The sequence below is a fragment of the Micromys minutus genome (assembly GCF_963924665.1).
Source record: "Micromys minutus genome assembly, chromosome: 11".
Classification (NCBI taxonomy): Eukaryota; Metazoa; Chordata; class Mammalia; order Rodentia; family Muridae; genus Micromys; species Micromys minutus.
In genome coordinates, this window is record NC_137980.1 from 36,352,656 (window position 1) to 36,373,262 (window position 20,607).

The 20,607-nt window shown below is 50.4% G+C and overlaps 2 long non-coding RNA genes across 2 annotated transcripts; both read left to right on the top strand.

Annotated features, from left to right (window-relative positions):
- The first annotated feature begins 6,129 nt into the window (after positions 1 to 6,129).
- Positions 6,130 to 7,552, top strand: LOC308427215. The gene is made up of 3 exons (XR_013975243.1): positions 6,130 to 6,240; positions 7,109 to 7,234; positions 7,361 to 7,552. It is a non-coding gene; the product is annotated as an uncharacterized lncRNA (long non-coding RNA).
- Positions 7,553 to 8,386: 834 nt separating this feature from the next.
- LOC308427217 lies at positions 8,387 to 14,243 on the top strand. The gene is made up of 2 exons (XR_013975244.1): positions 8,387 to 12,536; positions 13,515 to 14,243. It is a non-coding gene; the product is annotated as an uncharacterized lncRNA (long non-coding RNA).
- The last annotated feature ends 6,364 nt before the right edge of the window (positions 14,244 to 20,607 follow it).

Here is a 20,607-nt window from a genome sequence, read left to right on the forward strand (position 1 = left end):
ATTAAATAGTTCCCTTAGTTGCAGCTGTGCTTGTCATGTCTTGTTAATCAGGCTGTAAGCGCACAGAGCAATCCAAGCGTGATTAAGATTTTTCAGACGGTGATTATATTCTAGGGCCTGAAGTAGGAAACGCAGTAATGTAGGGCTGGGAGTGTGGGTAGCTCAGTGATAGAGAGAGCCTGCCGCTTAGCTTAGTTTATGCTGGGCCCAACCCCAGCACCAGTGACAATAAGAACCAGAGGCCGTAACCAAGGGGAGGAGCCTAGGTCTTCCCTGGAGACTCCTTGACCTTTGAACCTCTGGCTGGGTGAAAAGCCCCTTCCTTAACCGGGGGCTGTGTCGTTCAATATTCATCGGGTCTGTGAATATTGACAACGTGGAGGTTAAAGGTGGATGTAGTCAAACATATCTATTATCTGTCTAGGAGAGAGAGAGAGAGAGAGAGAGAGAGAGAGAGAGAGAGAGAGAGAGAGAGAGAGAGAGAGAGAAAGAGAGAGAGAGAATTAATCTCTGGTCTTGGAATATTAAACTTCTTCCGACTCCAGTTTTTTAATTCAGATGAAATATACACTAACTTTGGCAAGTGAACATAAATGTGGACATGTCCCCCCTCCTCCCCAGACGGCCCTGGAGCCTCATCCTCACCCTCACCCCAACCCTGTCTGGTCACCTCCCAGATCTCCAACCCTGCCAGGCTCTGGTGCGCACCCATATTGTGTCAGCGTCGCTGTTCCCAAGGCTGGCTGGAGTGCAGGGGTGACCTTGTCCTGCTCCTCTCTGGCTGCTCAGGATCTCCAGGCTTCCCCACCACCAGCAGAGTCCTGTCAGCTCACTCACCAGGGCCTGTTCATTCATCGCGCCTTCCAGCTGAGACTCTTGAGATTTCTAAATTTGGTCAGTGTTTGGGCTGCGCAGGGTGCCGCTCTGTGAGCTAAAAATACCAGCCAGGTCTAGGGTGGAAGCTACACACAGTACGGGTGGAGGACGGTGAGGGGATCTCAGGAATGCAGACAACGTGTCCTGTTTCCTTCCACAGCCTGCTCTATCTAGATGGCATCTACACTGTGGAATGACCAACCATGGCCATCCTAAGGAGCAAGACACAGGTCACAGAAGCTGCCGTCCCAGAGGATCGGGTACTCTGGATTAATTTCCAGATCTGGACTGCACCCCAGGGTCAGGCTGTGAGACTTACCTTCCATTCATTTCTTAAAATGAAAAAAAAAAAAAAAAAAAAAATCAGTAGCTTGTACCGCAGCCCAAGAGGCAAATGCTGAAGAAGCTGAGGCAGGAGAATCAGGAGTTTGAGGACAGCCTGAGCTACACACTAGCAAGCTGACAGAGTGTTCCATTCCTATCATGAACCAAGTGTTATGTCCAGGCCTGTAATCTCAGCAGGTGGAGGCAGGGGTTCGTCATCCTCAGCCTCATAGTAAGTTCAAAGCCAACCTAGGCAAAAACCAAAAAGAGGGGCTGGAGAGTGATTAAGAGCACTAACTGCTCTTCCAGAGGTCATGAGTTCAATTCCCAGCAACTGCATGGTGGCTCACAACTCTCTACAATACGACTTGATGCTCTGAAGACAGCAACGGTGTACTCATATAAGTTACACACATACATATATGTTTTTAAAGATTTGTTTATATATTGTATCTAAGTACACTGTATCTGTCTTTGGACACACCAGAAGAGGGGGCATCAGATCCCATTACAGATGGTTGTGAGCCACCAAGTGGTTGCAGGGGATTTGAACTCAGGACGCCTGGAAGAGCAGTCAGTGCTCTAAACCGCTGAGCCACCTCTCCAGCCCATGTTTATTTTATAAATAAAATGGCACAACCGATGGCTGCTTAGAAAATGGCAAGCCAGTGCCACCTGTCTGCAGGGACAGCGGCTGTGTAGATGACACACAACAGACTAATAACTGTCATTGCTGGTGGTGACTGGCAGGCCTGAGCGACTGTCACCCTCGTTGGGTGTCTGTGGGTGCACATGGAGAGTCCAGGAGTCACCTCGGGTGTCTCCTCGTACGCTGTCCACCTTTGCTTGGCTGGATCTTTTCAAACCGTTCGCAAACCGTGTTAGTGTTTTAAAGATTTATTTATAGCCGGGCAGTGGTAGCGTCTTTAATCTCAACGCCTTTGATCTCAACACTTGAGAGGCAGCAGCAGGTGGATCTCGGCCAGCCTGGTCTGCAGAGTGGGTTCCAGGACAGCCGGGGCTGGGAACTGAACCTGGGTCCTCTGCAAGCGTGTCTATTGTCCTCGATCTGTCTCTGCCTCCCAAGCGGTAGATTACAAACTCTTTACATTGGTCCCAGAGGGGTCAAACTCAGATCTTGGTGTTTGACTACTGAGCGGTCTCTCCAGGCTCCTGTGATTCTTCTGACAGCAGAGGCTCAGGATGTGGTGAGCATGGGCCCACCCACTCAGCCTTGGTGTGCCTAGGGAAAGCCCCCACCCCCACCCCAGGTGAGTCAGTCTGAACTTGCTTCCTGTGTTTCCCTCATCCATCTGCTCATTCCAGTCTCTGCACTGTATTAGACAAGCATTCACCTCATTAATGTGTAAACTAGCTTTCATCTTTAATAGTAAAATCGGGGCCGGGAATGTGGGCAACTTGGTAGAGTGCCCTATCATTCAGGACACGTCGGGTCTGACCCCCAACATCTCATAAAATCGGGTGTGGTGATGCACGAAGCACAGGGGAGGTAGAGGCAGGAGGGTTACAAATTCTAGGTGATCATCAGCTACACAGTGAGTTTGAGGCCAGCCTGAGCCATATAATAACCTGCTCTCCCCGCCTCTCAAGAAAAAAGGAGAAAGGGGATAGGGCCAACATCCCTTCAAGAGCACACCCATATTTAAGACAGGGTCTCACTGAGCAGCCCTCACTGGCCTAGAACTTGCTCTATAGACTAGGCTGGCCTTGAACTCACAAAGGTCATCCTGGCTGGGGCAGGGGCAGTCTTTCCCTGGGCATACCAGGACTGAGCAGTCCCGTCTTGGCCATATCCTCTTGAGCCTCTGTTGTCACATGACAAGACTCACCTGGACCTGCAGAGATACTCAGTCAGTATATAGTTGCTAGCCAACACGGGACTGGGACTGACCACAGCACACATTTAAAATGCCGTTTTTCTGGTTGGTGCTTGTGACCCTGGGCACTGACAGGCCGATCCCTGGGGCTGGATGGCCAGTGGGTTTAGCCTGCTCAGTTACAGGTCCTAGTTAGCGATTCAGTCCCAAAGCTAAGGTGGGCAGTAACTGTCGAACACAGAAATTGTAACCCGTGGGAGCGGTGGAAGCTGCCTTTAAGCCCAGCACTTGTAAAGGCAAAGGCAGGCCTGGTCTACATAGAGAGCTTCAGATCAGCCAGGACACCCAGTCAGACCCTGTCTTTAAAGGGGGGAGGGGTGCAGAATTGTATAAACACCAAAAGAATTGCCTTAAAATAAAGCTTTATGATTTATTATCAGTAAGCATTTATTTGAATACCTACACACATACACACACACACACACACACACACACAATCCTGATTGTATAAAACATTTCTTATGTCTTGAGAGGCTAAAGAGATGGCTCAGTGGTGAAGAGTTCTTCCAGAGGACCCAGGTTCAATTCCCAGCACCCACCTGGCAGCTCACAACTGTCTTTCACTCCAGTCCCAGGAGATCTGATGCCCTCACACAGACACAATGCAGGCAGAACACAAATGCGCATCTTAAAGATGTATTTATTTATATGTGAGTACACTGTAGCTGTCTTCGGACACACCAGAAGAGGACATCAGATCTCATTACAGATGATTGTGAGCCATAGTGTGGTTGCTGGGATTTGAACTCAGGACCTCTGGGAGAGCAGTCAGTGCTCTTAACCACTGAGCCATCTGTCTGGCACCAAGCTTACATTCTTCTCTACAAGTGTGGGGGGGGGGGTAGAGGGTGATAGTGGGTTTTTGAAACTTCAAATTCCACCCCTGCTCCACCATCATCACCACCACCACACCACCACCCGCAGTGACACACGTCCTCCTACAAAGCCACACCTCTCAATTCTTAAACAGTTCAAGAGGCTGTCAGTAGACCGGAGGGGGATGGGCAGGGGTGGGGCATTCTCATTCACATAATGAATGAATCCAGACAGATGCAGCAGGCAGTGCACCGGGTCAGAGGAGCTGCTGAATGGAAAAAAGAAACCCCACCTCAGAAGGGCTCCCCAATTCTGCATACACACACACACACACACACACACACACACACACACACACACACACACACACACACACACGTTTCTCTCTCACTCCTTTCTCTCAGTGGCCTGCCCTTTCTGGCCCCTGGAGGGAGCTCCCAGCCAGTAAAAGCGGAAAAGCTGTCTGATAAAGGGCTCTCCCAGAGCCCTCGGTACCTATAAGCTACTGCAATCTTGGCTAAGCTTGGCTAAGTGCTGGAATTCCCTAGGGAAGAAAAAAAAATTGGGGTAGGAACCAGTTTAGGTTCCCTTCCTCCATCACTCAGGCCCAGGTAGAGAACTCGCCTCAGGTCTCCGGTCTTGGCACCAGGTTAGCACCGAGGGTCTTTACGTACTGAAATGTCTTGCCAGTTTGGTTTTCAGACTTCCTATATGGCCAAGGCTGTGCTTGAACTCCGGGTCTTCCCACCTCCCTCCCTGGATGTCACCATTACAGGTGTGCGCCACTCGGGGACCTTTGAAGAATCCAAGTTGTCCAGCTACTCCTAGACTAGCTATTCTAAAACATGGGGTGGAACCTGGCTCAGGGCTAGCAGAACTCCCAAGTGGAGTGGGGAAGGGGAGGGAGGAGGGGAGAGGGAGGGAGCAGAGAGGAAAGGAGAGAAAGAGAGGCACACAACAGGCAAACCGGGACATTGCAAAACCATCAATGACAGTCACCAGTGACAGTTCCAGTATCCACTTCCTGCAACGGGTGACTGTGGCCTGCTAGACCCCCCAGACTGATCAGTAAGAAGCAAGGGCTTCCTCAGGCACCCTGGGGAACTCACAGCGCCCTGCTTTCTGTAATCTCTTAGCTTCGCAGAGCAAAGGGGACACATATGAGTAAGTCTCTCTGTGGCTCCAACTGGCCTCATTCCTTTCTGCTCTCTGAATGTTCTAGAACTTACGATTAGGCTCCATTGCTAGCTGTGAGCTGTGCAGGCCGTGACTGCGCGTGGATTCAGTGGAAGCGGGTGCTTGTGGGCAGCGTCTCAGTCAGGGTTTCTATTCCTGTGACAAACACCACGACCAAAAAGCAACTTGGGGAGGAAAGGGTTTATTCAGCTTACACTTCCACATTGCTGTCTTTCACTGTAGGAAGTCAGGACTGGAATTCACGTGGGTCAGGAACCTGGATGCAGGAGCTGATGCAGAGGCCATGGAGGGATGTTACTTACTGGCTTGCTTCCCCTGGCTTGCTCAGCTTTCTTTCTTATAGAACCCAGGTCTACCAGCGCAGGGATGGCTCCACCCACAATGGGCTGGGCCCTCCCCCCTTGATCACTAGTTGAGAAAATGCCTTACAGCTGGATCTCATGGAGGCATTTCCTCAAGGGAGGCTCCTTTCTCTGTGATGACTCCAGCTTTGTGTCAAGTTGACACACAAAGCCAGCCAGTACAGACAGAGACAGTGTCAGTGACATTCTAAGGCACATGTGAGTAGGACACAGAGCTGGCCTTTGGTCTAAACCAAGATCCTGACAGAAACAGGGCATAAAGATGACATACACATAATGTGCTACCTAGTGAGCAGTGGGGGGGCTTCAGGAGGAATGAGAATGTAGAAAAGAGAGTCCCAAGGTGAGAGGGCCCAGCCAGAGCAGCAGGTGCACAGGCCCTGAGGTGTTGTAGGAAAGGGTGGGGTTCTCACAGTGCCTGAAGTCAAGGATGAGTGAGAGAGGACCTTACAAATGGTGAGACTGGGGGGAGGGGTGCTGGGTAACTCAGGAAGCTCAGGAGATTGCAGTCTGAAAGCTCAGGCCATAGGGTTCTATCTCATCCCTGCCTGAGTGTAGCCACCCCCCCCACACACACACAGGCTAACAGTGTCCTCCCTGACCTGAAAGTAGAGCCCTGGCTTCCCACGTCAGAGCCACAATCTGGTAAGAGGAGACTAGGAGCCCGGGTAAGCCACCAGACTTATCCATCCAGAGGGACAGCCAGCTGAGCTCCAAGATGTCCAGCTAACCAGCCAGTCCAGAGCCTCCCACAGAGACGGGGCACTGTAAGTAGTGGAAGTGTGGGTGATGGTCTCCTCTGCCTCAGAACCTGGATGGTTGACTTTGGTGGGAACCCGGGGTGTCTCCTTCCACCCCGTGCTGGAGTTCCTCTGGTGATGAACAGAAGGCCAGAGAGATGGGTGACCGTGGCCAGACTCCACATGGTCTAGTCCTGTCCTATGAACCTGATGGCCAGCCCTGGCCACTTACTGTAAAAATAACGGATGCCAAGGTTAGTCACAAACCCAAGTCTCTGTCATGGTGCCATTCAACTGCAGGACAGTCTGGGTTCTCCCACTTCCACTCGGCCTGTGGAAGAGCGCTCAGGGATGCCCTCTCCCCACAAGGGTTCAAGTCCTAGGATGGAGCACTGCCAGCCGGGAAGGTGGCGGCAGTTACAGGGTTCTCACCGTTCCAACACAATATGTAAGGGGCCGGAGAGATGGCTCAGCGGTTAAGAGCACTGACTGCTCTTCCAGAGGTCCTGAGTTCAAATCCCAGCAACCATGTGGTGGCTCACAACTATCTGTAATGGGATATGATGCCCTCTTCTGTGTGTCTGAAGACAGTGATGGTGTACTCACATAAAATAAAATAAATAATTATTATAAAATAAATACTCTTAGAGGTGGGCATTGTGACACTGGCAGAATGTTTGTCTGGCACTTATGAGACACAGCACAGCACTAACAAATGCTCAGGATGGGGAGCGAGTTCAAGGTCATCCCTGGACACACAGGAAGTTCTAGGCCACCCTGGGACACCAAAGATCCGGTTCTATCCCATTCTGTTTTTAAAGTGAGCCATTTGGAAGGGAAGATTAGAAGTGGGGGAGGGGATGGCTCACCCTTCACAGTGCCTTCTAATGCTCAGCTACCTGGGAAGGAGCCGCCATCCTGGTCCACAGATGGAGAAACTGAGGCTTGAGGACAGGAAGAGGACTGTGATTCAGCATGCAGCCCTCCCCAGTGAGCAAAGCCAAGAAGCAGTGCAAATCAGGTGTGTGTGGCTGCCACTCGCGGCTCAGACCTGTGCTTGTGGAGAGCACGCTCGCTGCCCTGGGTTGCCCAGGCTCTTCCAGGGCCATGAGCATGCTGTTAGGTAAGAATGCACCCTGTCCCTTAGGATGGGGAACAAGGCTGAACCTGAAGAAACACAATGGCCTGTGTTACAGTCAAAACTTCATCCCACATGGGAGACGTCCGGCCATCTGGAACCACGTGTCCCAGGCCACTGACCACAACCCAAACGCTTGGGCCTTTGGGACCGAGCAGGTGATTGTTAAGTCTATGGGCCTGATCATTGACTGAGGCTGTGAGGGGGGCATGTGCTGGCTCCTTGCTAACTTAACAGGAATGTTGACGTGGAATCCTGTGTTGCCAGGAACATTGTGGCCTCAGTCTCCCCTTCTGGACTAGCTGCTCTGGGTCCTCTCTTCACCTTCAGGACAGCCTGTCTCCCTGTGACTGTCTGAGGTGCAAGGCAGTCAGGAGATGTCTATTCCTGTAAGATTGACAGAACATCCCTGGAATCCTTCAGTAGCCAGCCCAGAGCTTTGGAAAGAAGGACCAAAGGCTTTTGAAATGCCCCAGGAATGTCCTTTCTGGCAGCTGTCTGGTAGCCGGCGGGGCAGCCTGGGCGGCTATAAATAACACGTCCCACGCAGGTGATGGGCAGGGTAGACAGTCTTCAGGGAGGAAGCAACCACTCCGGACCTCCCCATCCATGGCTCGGTCTTCAAGCTCAGAGCCCATTTCCCTAACATTTGCCTGATTGCTGCTAGAGTCTTAGCCAAAGCACATGCAAAGACAAGTCCAATATCTGGGATCAACCCTCGATAACATGGCCATAAAGAGTCCTGATGACGGCAGGCAGGAAGGAGCTGTTGTCCTTTCCTCTCTCGGGTGTGTATGAATCATCTACTGTCTGTCTACCAGCATGTTCAAGGCTGGGTGCCTAAGCAATAGAACTATGGTCTTTTGGGGGGTGGGGGTGGGGTGAGGGTTGTGTAGCCTGGCTGTCCTAGAACTCACTTCACAGACCAGGCTAACTTCATCTGCCTGCCTGTGCCTCCCAAGTAATGGGACTAAAGGGGCACATCACCACTGCCCCGTTTAGAACCTAGTGCTTCGGTGCCTGGCTAATGTTAAACTCTAGGTGTCTGTCTGTCCACAGCAATGAGAACGGCATTAAGCACTGGAGTAGTGCTTAAAGGAGGATCTCGTTCCAGAACGTTCTTACCGGTGGTACACTTGGCAAAGCCTGGATCAAATGTTCACTAGCAGGGTCTGCATGAGAACCAATGAGCATGGAGAGTAGAGGGATGAGACTTTATAGTCTGTGTGAGCACAGACTGTTCTATGATGTTCCTTCTGCGCATGGGCATCTGAAGTCAATGTAGGTGTTCAAACGGAGGTTCATGGTTGCCCTTAAGTGGATGGTGAGGAGCAGGGAGGCATGACGACTTCAGGGCCACAGTTTGTCTCTATCTTTCAGTCTGGGCCCTGGATCCCTGGGGATGCTCACTTTGCGGAAACTCATCCAAGTATTACACATTTCCCTATATGCCTGTTTTACGCTTCAGTAGACTAGCCATAAAGCCAGTAAGGCTCACTGGGTAAGGGTGCTTGCTGCCAAGCCTAATGACCTGGGTTCAATCCTCAGGACACACATGGTGGGAGGGGAGAACAGAACTCCCCAGGTATCCTCTGACTTCCACACGTGTGCTGTGACTCATGCACACTGTAGCATGCACATGCCCACACACATGCACTCAAATATATACACATGTCTCTGTGTATGTGCTTGTGTGTGTGGGGGGTGTAAGGAGGAAGAATAGAAGGGGAAGAAAAAGAGAATAAAAGTAACAAAAATAATTTTAAAGCAATAATGCTAGAGATAGGGGAATGTGTCCAAGAAGCAGGATATAGGTTGTAAGTAACATAGTGGCCTCTCAATTAAACTTGAATTAAACAAACAAACAAACAAGTTATTGAGCCAAGCCTGTGGTTCACTTGGTAGAGTGCTTTCCCAGCATACAAAGCCTTGGGTTTAATCTCGAGCCCTACATAAAACCAGGAGTGGCAGCACACATCTGGAGTCCCAGCTCACTGGATCAGAAGTTCAAGGCTATTTTAGGCTACATGGAGAGTTTAAGGTAGTCCTGGGCTAACATTGGACCTTGTTTCAGTAGGAAAAAGAAAAAAGGAAAATTGTATTTAGTACAAATATTGAATACTTAGAGGAAACATGTCCCAAATATTGCTGGTGCTACCAAATGTCCCCTGGGAACAAAAGCAGCCACTGAGAGCCACCACTATGTTGCTGAAAGCATCACATGGATTTCTGTGTGAACCTAAAGACAGGCAGCTCTGGATGCTCACTGATGAGCACCTCAGTGGGAGCCTATCTCAGACTTAGGCTCCAGAGAACGACAGGGGAGACCGTATGTGAGATGTGTCATGTAGGCCAAGGAATGATGTGCTGTGGTGCTCCCTTGAGCGCTGTGGTGCTCCCTTGCATGCAGTGGCACTCCCTTTAGTGCTGTGGTGCTCCCTTGCATGTAGTGATCCTCCCCTTGCACACTGTGGTGCTCCCCTGAGCTCCACTGACAAGTGTGTGTTGTCCTCATCTGTCAGCTTTCCCACACACCTAGGGTCAGGGAGAGCAGCATGCACCTTGGATTTGAAAGTCAAATAACCCAACTCTTAGCCCAGGGCAGACATCTGTTCTCATAAACAGCTTTCCTCCAAGCCAGGGACAGGGAGGTAATCGGCTGCGCTGACCATGTGCTGTGGGCTCTGGGCTGTCTTTAACATCTGCTGGTTTGTGCTCAGAGCTTTGAAATTTTTATTTCAGTATTTTACTTATTTGCTTTGGGTTGGGTTTGGTTTGGTTTTTTAGAGACAAGATTTTATTAAGCAGTCCAAATTGACCTCGAACTCACAACCGTCCTCAGCCTCTCAAGGGCCTACAGCACCATGCCCTACTGTTTAATTCTGTTTTTAATGTACTGTGAATTATGAAGGGTAGCTTCTCAGGAGTGAGTGTTCTCCTCCGGCTCTGAGTCGTCAAGGATTCAACCAAGAATTGGGGTCCTAGCAATTTTACCCACTGAGCCATCCTACCAAGCCACTATTTGCTTTGCTTTTACATTCAAATAGTGTTTCTCTTGAGCAGCTAAGAGAATAAATTGGCCTAACCTTCTTTCTCCCAAGTCCTCCTGGGAGCTCAAGAAAGGCTGTGGACCTGGTGTAACAGATCCGGTCTCAGAAAGACACCATAAGACAACAAAGCCCCATTTCCGGGCTGGAGAAGTCGCTGGCTTGGTAGAGTACTGGTCCAGCATACATTAAGGCCTAAGTTTGCTCTCCAACACCACAGGATCCAGCCACAGGAGCATAAGCTCTCTGAGGTGAAGCAGGGGGAGTTGAAGTTCAAGGTCATTTTCAGTTACTTAATTTAAAGCCAGCCTGAGATATATAAGACCTTATCTGAGTTGTTGGGGGGGGGCGCCCCGATTGTGATGCTAAGTGCTGGTGGGGTGTCCTTGAAGTGCAGAAGCAGGAGGCAGGTCTAGGCTGTGACTTTGGTCCTCAGTCACAAGTGAGACACTCTATCACCTCCCCATCCCCCTCAAGGCTTAAGGGACAACCAGGAAGAGGAGATGGAAAGATCGAAGCTGGAGATCAGAAGGATGGGTGGACATATCTCCTGAAATGAAACTCGAAGCAGCTGTGAACGCCTGCCCCAGGCCAAGGCAGGCCAGCCTGGGTGGAGTAGGGTCCCACAAGCCCCTGCTTCAGTTTTCTGTAGGGGTGTTGTCACTAGCAGGTTGACCGTGCTCCTGTGGGTGGCTCACACTTGTGTGCAGATTGGCAGCGCTAACTGAATTCAGTGGATTGTTAGAAAAGAAGAAGGGAAGGAAGAAAAAGAGAGAGAGAGAGAGAAAGGACATGGAGTTGGGGAGGGTGTGTAGGATGAGCCCAGGAGGAGTTAGAAGGATTGGGGGCGTGAAATTTATCAAATTACATCATATGCAAGTATAAATTTCTCAAAGCATAAATAAAAATATTAAATAAAAAAAGAACTGTGTTGGGGGCACAGTGATGAATGTTTTTAATCCTATCACTCAGGAGGCAGAAGCAGGAAATCTCTGTGAGAACCAGGCTAGCCAGGGCAACATAGAAGATCCTGTCTCAGGCTGGAGAGATGGCTCAGCGGTTAAAAGCACTGGCTGCTCTTCCAGAGGTTCTGAGTTCAAATCCCAGCAACCACATGGTGGCTCACAGCCACATGTAATGGGATCTGGTGTCTTCTGCTGTGTCTGAAGACACACCTACAGTGTACTCATATAAAAATTAACTTAAAAAAATTAAAAAAGAAGACCCTGTCTCAGAGAGAGACAGACAGAATTAAAATATTTGTATAAAGCAGACCATGGTGGTCTTTAATCTTAGCATTCAGGAGACAGAAATGGGCAGATCTCTGAATTAAAAGCCAGTCTGGTCTAAAGAACACCCAAAGTCCTGTCTTAAAAACATATTAAGCTTTTAAAACCATCATTTACTCCCCGCACTGGCTCGTGGGTTTAGGTGATCTCTCCACACCTCTCCTCAGTTTCCCCCAGACAGTGGGTCTCGGTAACACTGGCACAACCATCTGACGAGGACGCCATGAGATTTTAAGGAGCTAATACACGTGGGGACCGTCAACTAGAGAACAAAACTAAGTTTCAGCCAGTGCCACAGAGGCCAAGGAGATCCAGGCAGATGTAACAGGCTAAACAGTTCACTGAAGGTGAGTCCCACCTGTGATGGGACAGGCCTTCTGTGACAGGTCCTTAGAGCACGGAGCTCAGGGGCAAGACTGATGGAGGCAGCTGGGACCCAGAGCAGTCCACTGAGGCAGGGGGAGAGCTCACAGCTGGAGCACAGTGTATACAAACTAAAATCTTAAGTCATTGTGGGCACCTGATTAGACTAACACCAGCCCTCACTAGAGACAGTCCCCCCACGTGTCACACCAAGAGGAAAGGAAAACAGCTGAGACGCAAATGACATTGTGCAATACTTGGAGAGAGAACATGAGCTTCCAAGGGTCCGGCCTAGAGGGACACAAGGGCTCAGGGTGGCCACAAGAAACTCAGAAGAAAGTGCTGAGTGCAAGATCTGAAGGCCCAGGAGGGACTCGGCCAGGATGACGGAGGGAGATCCAGCTTCTGATGCAGTCTTAGAAACCAGGAGCCTGGGCCTCCTCTAGGATGACCTCTAGATGGGACAGCTGCAGTCTTCAGGGAAAGGTAGGTGCCAAAGACCAGCCTTGGCTTGGAGAGAAGTTCTGAGAGAAAGGATGTCTGGGAGCAGTAAAAATGAACAACCTGAAGTCAAATCGTGGTCCAAACCCTTGTAAGCACAAACCAAAGCCTTAGCTGGCTGAGAACTGTGATCACCACTCCCTAAGTCTCTTTGTCTGCTATCTCCTTCCTTAGAATCTTTCTGACAAGTTGGATGACTGCACACCTGCTTTTGCTCCCTTAGATTCCAGAAGTCCCTCATGTAATTCATATTGAATCCATATATATATATATATATATATATATATATATATATATATATATATATATATATATATTTTGTGGAGTTCAGAGATTATGTATTTTCAAACTCATCTTTTTAGAGCTCTTCTCCACAACTTCAAGGGCTGTCCTGGAGGTTGCTGCATTTATGCATTTACCATTTTGCTAAGGCATTAGCCACTCCTTTGCCTCCCAGACTTGTGTAGTTTCTAATCATCACTAACCTTCACCTGGAGGAAGTTCCTTGACGGAGGAGTGTAAAATATGTACATTATTATACAAACAAGCCATATGCCCTTGGCAGCCACTGACACGCATACAGGCCCACGTCTGTCGGCCCGTCTCTGGGGCAGGAGCCATGTCACTCTTTCCCCACCAAAGCCATGCCGAACGGGCTGATAGGGCCACCAAACGTCTCCACAGGGAGCCCCAGGAGATGACTCATAGTCAATCTTCCAAGTTGGTAAATGCCTGTCTGGAGAAACCTGATCTGCCCCGCACCAAGGTCCCAACATTAGTGACTCCACACCACCATGCAGCCAGCCACAGTGTCATCCCTTTGCTGCGAGTATGGTGAGACCCAAGAGAGGCGGTACAGGTGGCAACTCGCTCAATATTAGTCATCAGTATACAGAGGGAATTCATACCCAGGTCTGTCAGCCACTGAACAGTTCCTAACCTGCCCTCTTCCCTCTCTCACAGCAGAATCCTCCTGGAACGGTCTCTTACCACATTCATCACGGTCCTCTCCTGCCTAGGAGAGGGGTTGTCTCCAAGGAAGCAGCCAGACCAAATGCCCAGGATGGCTCACCCATCTGAACTTGGTGTCTTTCTACATGGCCCCCGTGGGAAAAGGGGACACCAAGGGAAGCCAGACCACAGTGTGAAGCTTTGGGTTGTGACCACAGTGGATTTCAGCAAGAAATTGGTTAAGTCAGAACACAGATGTCAGAAAAGCTTCCTCAAAAATCATTAGCAGTGGAGGCCGAGCCTCTTTGTGGTTACCTATCCCTCAAAGACGGGGTCCTAAAAGGCATCAGGGACATAAAAGCAGATATGTTGGTATGTATCTATGTGCTGGATTGTTTTATGTCAACTTGAGACAAATTAAAGTCATCTGAGAGGCGGGAACTTCAATTTAAAAAAAATGTCTCCATAAAATCCAACTGTATGCAACCCAATAGGGAATTTTCTTAGTAATTGATGTGGGAGGACCCAGCCTACTGTGGGTAGGGCCATCCCTGGGCTGGTGGTCCTGGGTTCTCTAAGAAAGCAAGCTGAGCAAACCACAGGGAAGCAAGGCACTCTTCTGTGGCCTCTGTATCAGCTCCTGCCTCCAGATTCCTGCCCTGCTTGAGTTCCTGTCCTGACTTCCTCTGATGATGAACAGTGATATGGGAGTGTGAGACAAATAAACCCTTTCCTCTTCAACTTGATTTTTGGTTTTCAACACAGCAAACTCTAAGACAGCCTAGAATCGCATCCCTTAGAGGTGGAGGCAGGGGGACCAGAATTTTAAAGTCATCCTTGGGTATATAGTAAGGTTGAGGCCAGCCTGAGACTCATACACGAATGGACAGAAAGTGGGGGAGGAGGCACAACCGAGAGATGACTCAGCTGGTGAAGGCACTGGCCACCAGGTCTGATGACCTGAACACTCTGGAACCCTCATTGTGGAAGGAGCCAAGTGTTTCCTCACGAGTTGCCATCTAACCTCTACACGTGGCCTGTGGCAGTCACAAGCACACGAATTCAATGTATAAACCTCACTGGATGAAGCTGGACCTTCACCTCTCCCCACTTTCCAAATTCTGCAGCCTTCTAGCCCCTCCCCCCAGCATCAAACAGACAGGGGCTGTAGAGCAAGTCACAACCCCCTGAACTGTGCTCCCCAAAATGGTCAAAATCATTACAAGCAAGGGGCAATGGGAAGACACCCACAGACTAGAGAGCCCGAGGGGGTGTGGTGGCTGCGGTGGACACACAATCTCGGGCAGTATGGTACTTACTTCCTGATTGTTACAACAAAATGCTTGAGAAGCTTGTCCTGCCAGCTCTAGGGTCCCAACGCTGGTTTCTCCACACCACCAAAACCACCTCACTGGCTCTTCCAGTGCCCATGCAGCCAGCCATGATGTTATCCCTTTGCTGTGAGTGTGGTGAGACCCAGAGAGGCAGGACAGGTGGCAACTCACTGACACAGGCAACTTAGGGGATGGAGGGTTGGTTCTGGGCAAGTGTGAGTATCTAGTCAGTCATGGTGGGGAAGGCAGGGCAGCAGGAGCGTGAGGCTGGTCACTCTGTATCCACAGTCAGGATGCAGAGAGATGAATGTCCTCCTTTTCCTTCAGTTGGGAAACCCAGCTGACAGAACGCTGCTGCCTGCATTCAGCATTTAATTAATTCCCACCTTAATTAAAACAACCTAGAAATTCCCTCCCAGGTACACCCAGAACTCTATCTCTTATCTGATTCTAGGTCCTCTAGGTGACCATCAACATTAGCCATCATAGATCTGCTCAGGATACGGAAATCCCTGGAAAACAGACTGGAGCTCCGTCTTTCTTGTCCTGAAATAGTCATCACACTTTGCTGTGTGTGTGATGTGTGAGTGGGTACTCTAGGGTCTTTGAAAGTGCGGAGGTCTGAGGACAACTCGTGGGAGTCAGTTTTCCCCAGCAGGTGGGTCCGAGGAACCAAACTCAGCTTCTTAAACTATGGACAGGTGAGTTTATCCACTGAGTCATCTCGCTGGCCCTGGACACCCACATCCAGTCATAAGCTCATGCTGGCATCTTGGCTAGGACAAATAGACCTTGTCACACAAGAAGATAACATTAGAAGATGAACAGTGAGCTCGGGGAGGGACTCTCAGCAGTTTGTTCTGCTGGGGATAAAACTTTCAAAGTTCAAGAGCACAAGAAAACACACACGTGCACACATACACTCACACACACACACACACGAGGGGAGGGAGGAAGGGAAGGAGGGAAGGACAGAGACAGATGAGAGAGAGAGAGAGAGATCTCCCTGAAACTGAAAGCCCTACCAGTCCATCTATGAAAACACCTTGTGGGATGTGTTTTAAAAGAACTTTCCCTGATGCTGGGAGACCATTTCTGAGGAGAAGTCCTGCACTGGGAATTCTCCAGAGAGCCCTGTGACACCCCTGAGCATCCTGAGTCCCAGATCCTCTCCTCTCACACCATCCCAGCAAGTGGGAAGTTCAGTTGAAAAGGAGACTTCATTATGACTTATGCCTGGGATCCTGGAATTGGAGAGGATGGGGCAAGGGAAATGCTATGAGCTCGAGGCCAGCCTGAGCTACATGTGAAACAACTTTGATTCCATAGCTAGACCCTGTCTCAGGAGACAGGGGTGGGGTTAAGTCAACAGAGGTTTTGGGCCCTTGGTGGTATCCACCAGGGCTTAAAAGCCTTCTTTCCTCACACTGAGTCACAGTCCCATCCCAGTGAGCCCAAGCTTTGTCAGCACAGTGACACCAGAGGAGAGATCAATGACATGGACACCTCTGGGAAAACACACAGCCCCAGGAGGTATGCTGAGAAACTGGCAGACCCTCTTGCCAGTGGTCAGGGACAGCCTGGGTATCTCCCAGAGCAAACCCTAGCTCTGTCTACAGGACACGTGAGCTCTGCTTGGACAGTCTTGTCCCTCAAAGTACCAAAGTAGAAGGTACCACAGGTGCCAACTGGGCACGAACGAGAAAGGCACAGTCTCAGAGTCAACCACAATAAAAGCAGTTCCTGGGAGTGGATGGCCACACTGTCCTGTGACAACCAAGAGATCCTAGACCGGTCGCTCCAGAGGACAGGCAGAACCAGCCATGAACTCCATTACCAAGACTGCCTGGCCTTTGGCCTCATCCATGTACCTCAGAGGCCTCTTCCTCTTGTAGCCTGGAAGTGACCTTAGACAGCCACCTTAGAGCCCAGTCTGGCCTTCTTAGCCCCTGGAGATTCCATGAAGTCACTGTGCTGAGGCCTGGCCAATCCCAGTTCTAACCACAAGAGGTCCCACAGGGGCCCCATTTCCCCCTGATCTCCGAACTTCTGCTTTCTTGGGCACAAAGCAAGCACAAGAGGACTTGTGGGCAAGGTGTCTTCACCATGGCAGGAACCATACAGATCCAGCTTTGCAGCTGAAGTATGGCCGTCTCTGCCTCCTGCGACCCTGGCATTGGCACACTGATGCATGTACCTTCCTTCCTGGACTCTGTACAGCCGACGGCTGCTGTCACCCAAGCTGCTGGGAAGATGGCCCAGAGTGTGAGCCACAGCATGGGGCTACATGAACTACCTTTCTCATCATGTGACCAAAATGTGTGACAAAATGGCTCAAAGAGGAGCTCCCTGACTGTGGGCTACTCTCAGAGAGGTGCCGTGGAGGTTTTTTTAGGCTTCTGGTTTCAGGAAGTATAGTTTATGGAGGCTGCACATCATGGAGGGGAAGCTTACAGCAGAGGTGGCCCTTCACCTCAAGGCAGACAGGAAGCTGAGAGAGGGAGGAAGGGACAGGGAGGGAAGGAGGAAGGGGGAAGAAAGGGAGAGAGAGGGAGGGGAGGGGGAGGGAGGGTAGGTTCAGGGATTCACAGTGGACAAGAAATGGGAAGGTACACACACACCTCCAGTACCCTACTTCCTCTTGCCAGGTCCCACACACACCTTTCCAGAACCCTAGCATATCTGGTGACCAATTTCTTCTCTGCTGATCACACCCACAGGTGACATTTAGATTTGAACCATGGTGGTGGTGAGACAGTATTGAGAGATCCAAGATGACTCGAGGAGAGACCAGAACGAATGAGCTATCTCAGAAACACTGCCCCACTGGGACATCTATTTGGAGAAGCAATGGGTCCTGAATGCCTGCAAGATATCCTGTGTTCTTCCCTGCCAGGGTCTGAGGAGCGAGCTTGGTACCAAGGCCCCTTCGAGCTTTTCAGGTCCTGTTCAGAAGCAAAACTGAAGAACTCTGTTCAAGAGAACTGACAATATTCACATCAGGGCAGCAGCTCAGAGTCTCTTCAGAGGACACAAACTTCCCTGTCACAGGCCTGGCCCTCAGCCTTCCTTGGGTCAAAGTGTAACTCAATTTAGAGGTCAGAGTGGCCCATAGCAATATGGAAGGAGACAGGGGGAGAGTCGAGGTGCTCTGGGAACAGTCAAGTTATCATCAGGGGCTACTAGAGATAAAGCTGCCAGTAGCCAGTAGCCAGTAGCCAGTAGCCAGCAAGCTGCCAGATGCTCACTGTGAGACCCCACAGCGCTCTGTTTCCTGTGGCCTACAGTCAGGGAGCTCCACTTGGACCACTGGTGAGCTGTCTGTGTTCTTTGCTCACCTGACTGTGCCTCAGGGTGAAGCTGAGAACTGGGTGAGCAATGGAAGTTTAGGTCCTAGGATCACCCTGGGATTGAGTCCCTCAGAATAGAGCAACAGGAGTCTGTCACTGGAGAAGGCAGGAGATGGGTCGACAAGGGACAAGGGAACAGGAAGCCAGAGCCAAGCTTCTCGCCTCACGCCTGAACTTCCTGGGGTGGCTTATTTGCATGATACCTAGACAGATGGGCCACTGGTCGCCTGCATTCCAGATCATGCAAAACTCCAACAGTCACTGTGCCAGTCAGGGGCTGTCTCCATACTGCTTTCCACCTAAGCTCATCCCTAGGCTTGGTCTGTGACATGTTACATCTGTGCCTGTATATCTATAGAAGAGGAGTCTGGGGGTCAGACAGGAACCTTCTCCCTGGGCTCAAACAACTGGTAAAAGTCAATAGCCACAAGCTCAGGTTACTTAGGTCCCTTGAGGGCTTTGGGTAACAGCTTCCCTGTCTGGCATGCCTGCAAAGCTATGTTTATGGCCTAATGGCTGCTGGGGAGATGGAGTACAGACCCTCATGCCAGGGTCACACGGACCCAGCAAGAGAGTAGCACACAGTACTACTGCTCAAACTCAATGTTCTACATAAAGATCTTTAGTTTCTTAAAGGGAGAAGTAGGCTCGGCCCCAACTGCAGGCCAGCAGCCTCTCATGGTGACCCATGCCCTAAGCTTGAAGCAACTGTCTCTGCCTAATGCTCTTTGTCTCTATCCAAAATAAATGTCTTACTGATAATGGGGGGGGGCAGGGTTGTTGTTGTTGCCCAATTGCTTTTCTAAGACAGGGTCTCAAGTGGCCTAAGTTGGCTTCCAAGTCAGTATGTAGCTAAGGATAACCTTGGACTCCTAAGCCTTCTACCTCCACCTCCCAAGTGCCTGAATTAGAGGCACGTGACCCCTCACCCTGTAGTGCTGGGATCAAACCTAGGGCTTCCTACATTCCAGGCAAAGCACTCTACCTGCTGAAGTTTCTGTGGTTTGGTAAGCCTTGAAATTCCTACTTGTCCAAATTTAAGACTACATTGTCATTTAACACTAGGACCACAGTCACACCGTGTGGCCCTGTTTCTTTGCTCCCAGAGAGTGTGAGAACTCAGAATACTGCTCTGGGTGAGATATCCCAAGTATCTTGACTTCCATCGAAGCATGTCTGTGTGCACAGGTGTCTCAGCCTTACCACAATTCCTGTTGTGGCTGACGGATCAAACAATGCCCCCCAGATTCCTGCTCATCCAGGACAGAAGGAGACGTCATATGGAAACAGGATCTTCAAAGGATAAATTAAAGTAACTCTAAATCTGATGCTAGTGCTGTGAGAGAGGACTGGGAAGTCAGAGACACAGAGACATGGAGCAGGGAAATCGGAGATCCAAGAGAACCCAGGTGACCAGCAAGCAGGAAGAAATGCTGGCCACAAGCCACAGAATGCCCAGGACACCAGCAAGTCACACAACTAGAATGAGACCTGGGGCAGAAAGAACCAGCGTTATTTACACCGCGATTGTAGATCTCGATTTCTGTTCTTTTAAGCCACCCGTTGGTACCTCAACAGGAATGCCGTGGTCTCTACTCCTTCCCCTCACTCCTGGACCACTGCCTAGCTCTGCAGACAGCTTAGCTCTGCAGCCGGCTTCCCACCCAGACAATGAGATGACTGACAAGAGGAGCCACACCGAAGCTGGATGCTGGCTCATCACAGATGAACCCAGAACCTCCTAGAGCAGTGCCCAGCACCCACAGTGACCTGCGCAGCAGCAGTGAGAGGCTGGGACAGTGGATGAGGACAGAAGTGAGGCTAGGCCTCATGCAGCTCCCCCCAACTCCTACCCTGGCTGAGGGACCCTACCTCTGAGTCACATGGGGAGGCCAGAAGTCTCCACAATGGTGACATCCTTGTGAGGACACATGCCTCCCAGGGCTTGTTACTCTGAGTAGCCAGGGATCTATCCACATCTCCCAGATGCTAAGGACTGTCCACTGTGCTGGATTCTAGGCCTCAGAACCATCCCCGCCCCACAGAGCCCTGGGCAGGATTGTAGACAGTCTAAAGAGAGTCCCTTCCTTGGGCTTTTAGATGTTTAAAACAATGTATCCATAGAAACTGGGGTTACCTCAGGAATCTCATGCTGGACAAAAGAAAGCTGAAGTCTTCCGCCAAGCAGAAGGGGAAAGTCTCCCTGGGAGGGAGTCCACACACAGGTCTGACGGCTTGCCAGAGCACCTTTCAGGAGAGACTAGAGCCAGGCAACAATGGGTCAACGGTAGGCGGGACACACCTCGACCAGGGCGGCTAAGCTATACAGACCTCTTTTCCTCTAAATCTAAACCTCAAGTGAGAATCCCGAAGATGAACTTTGTGGGGGGGGGGGGGGCGCAGCACTGGACCTCTCTATAA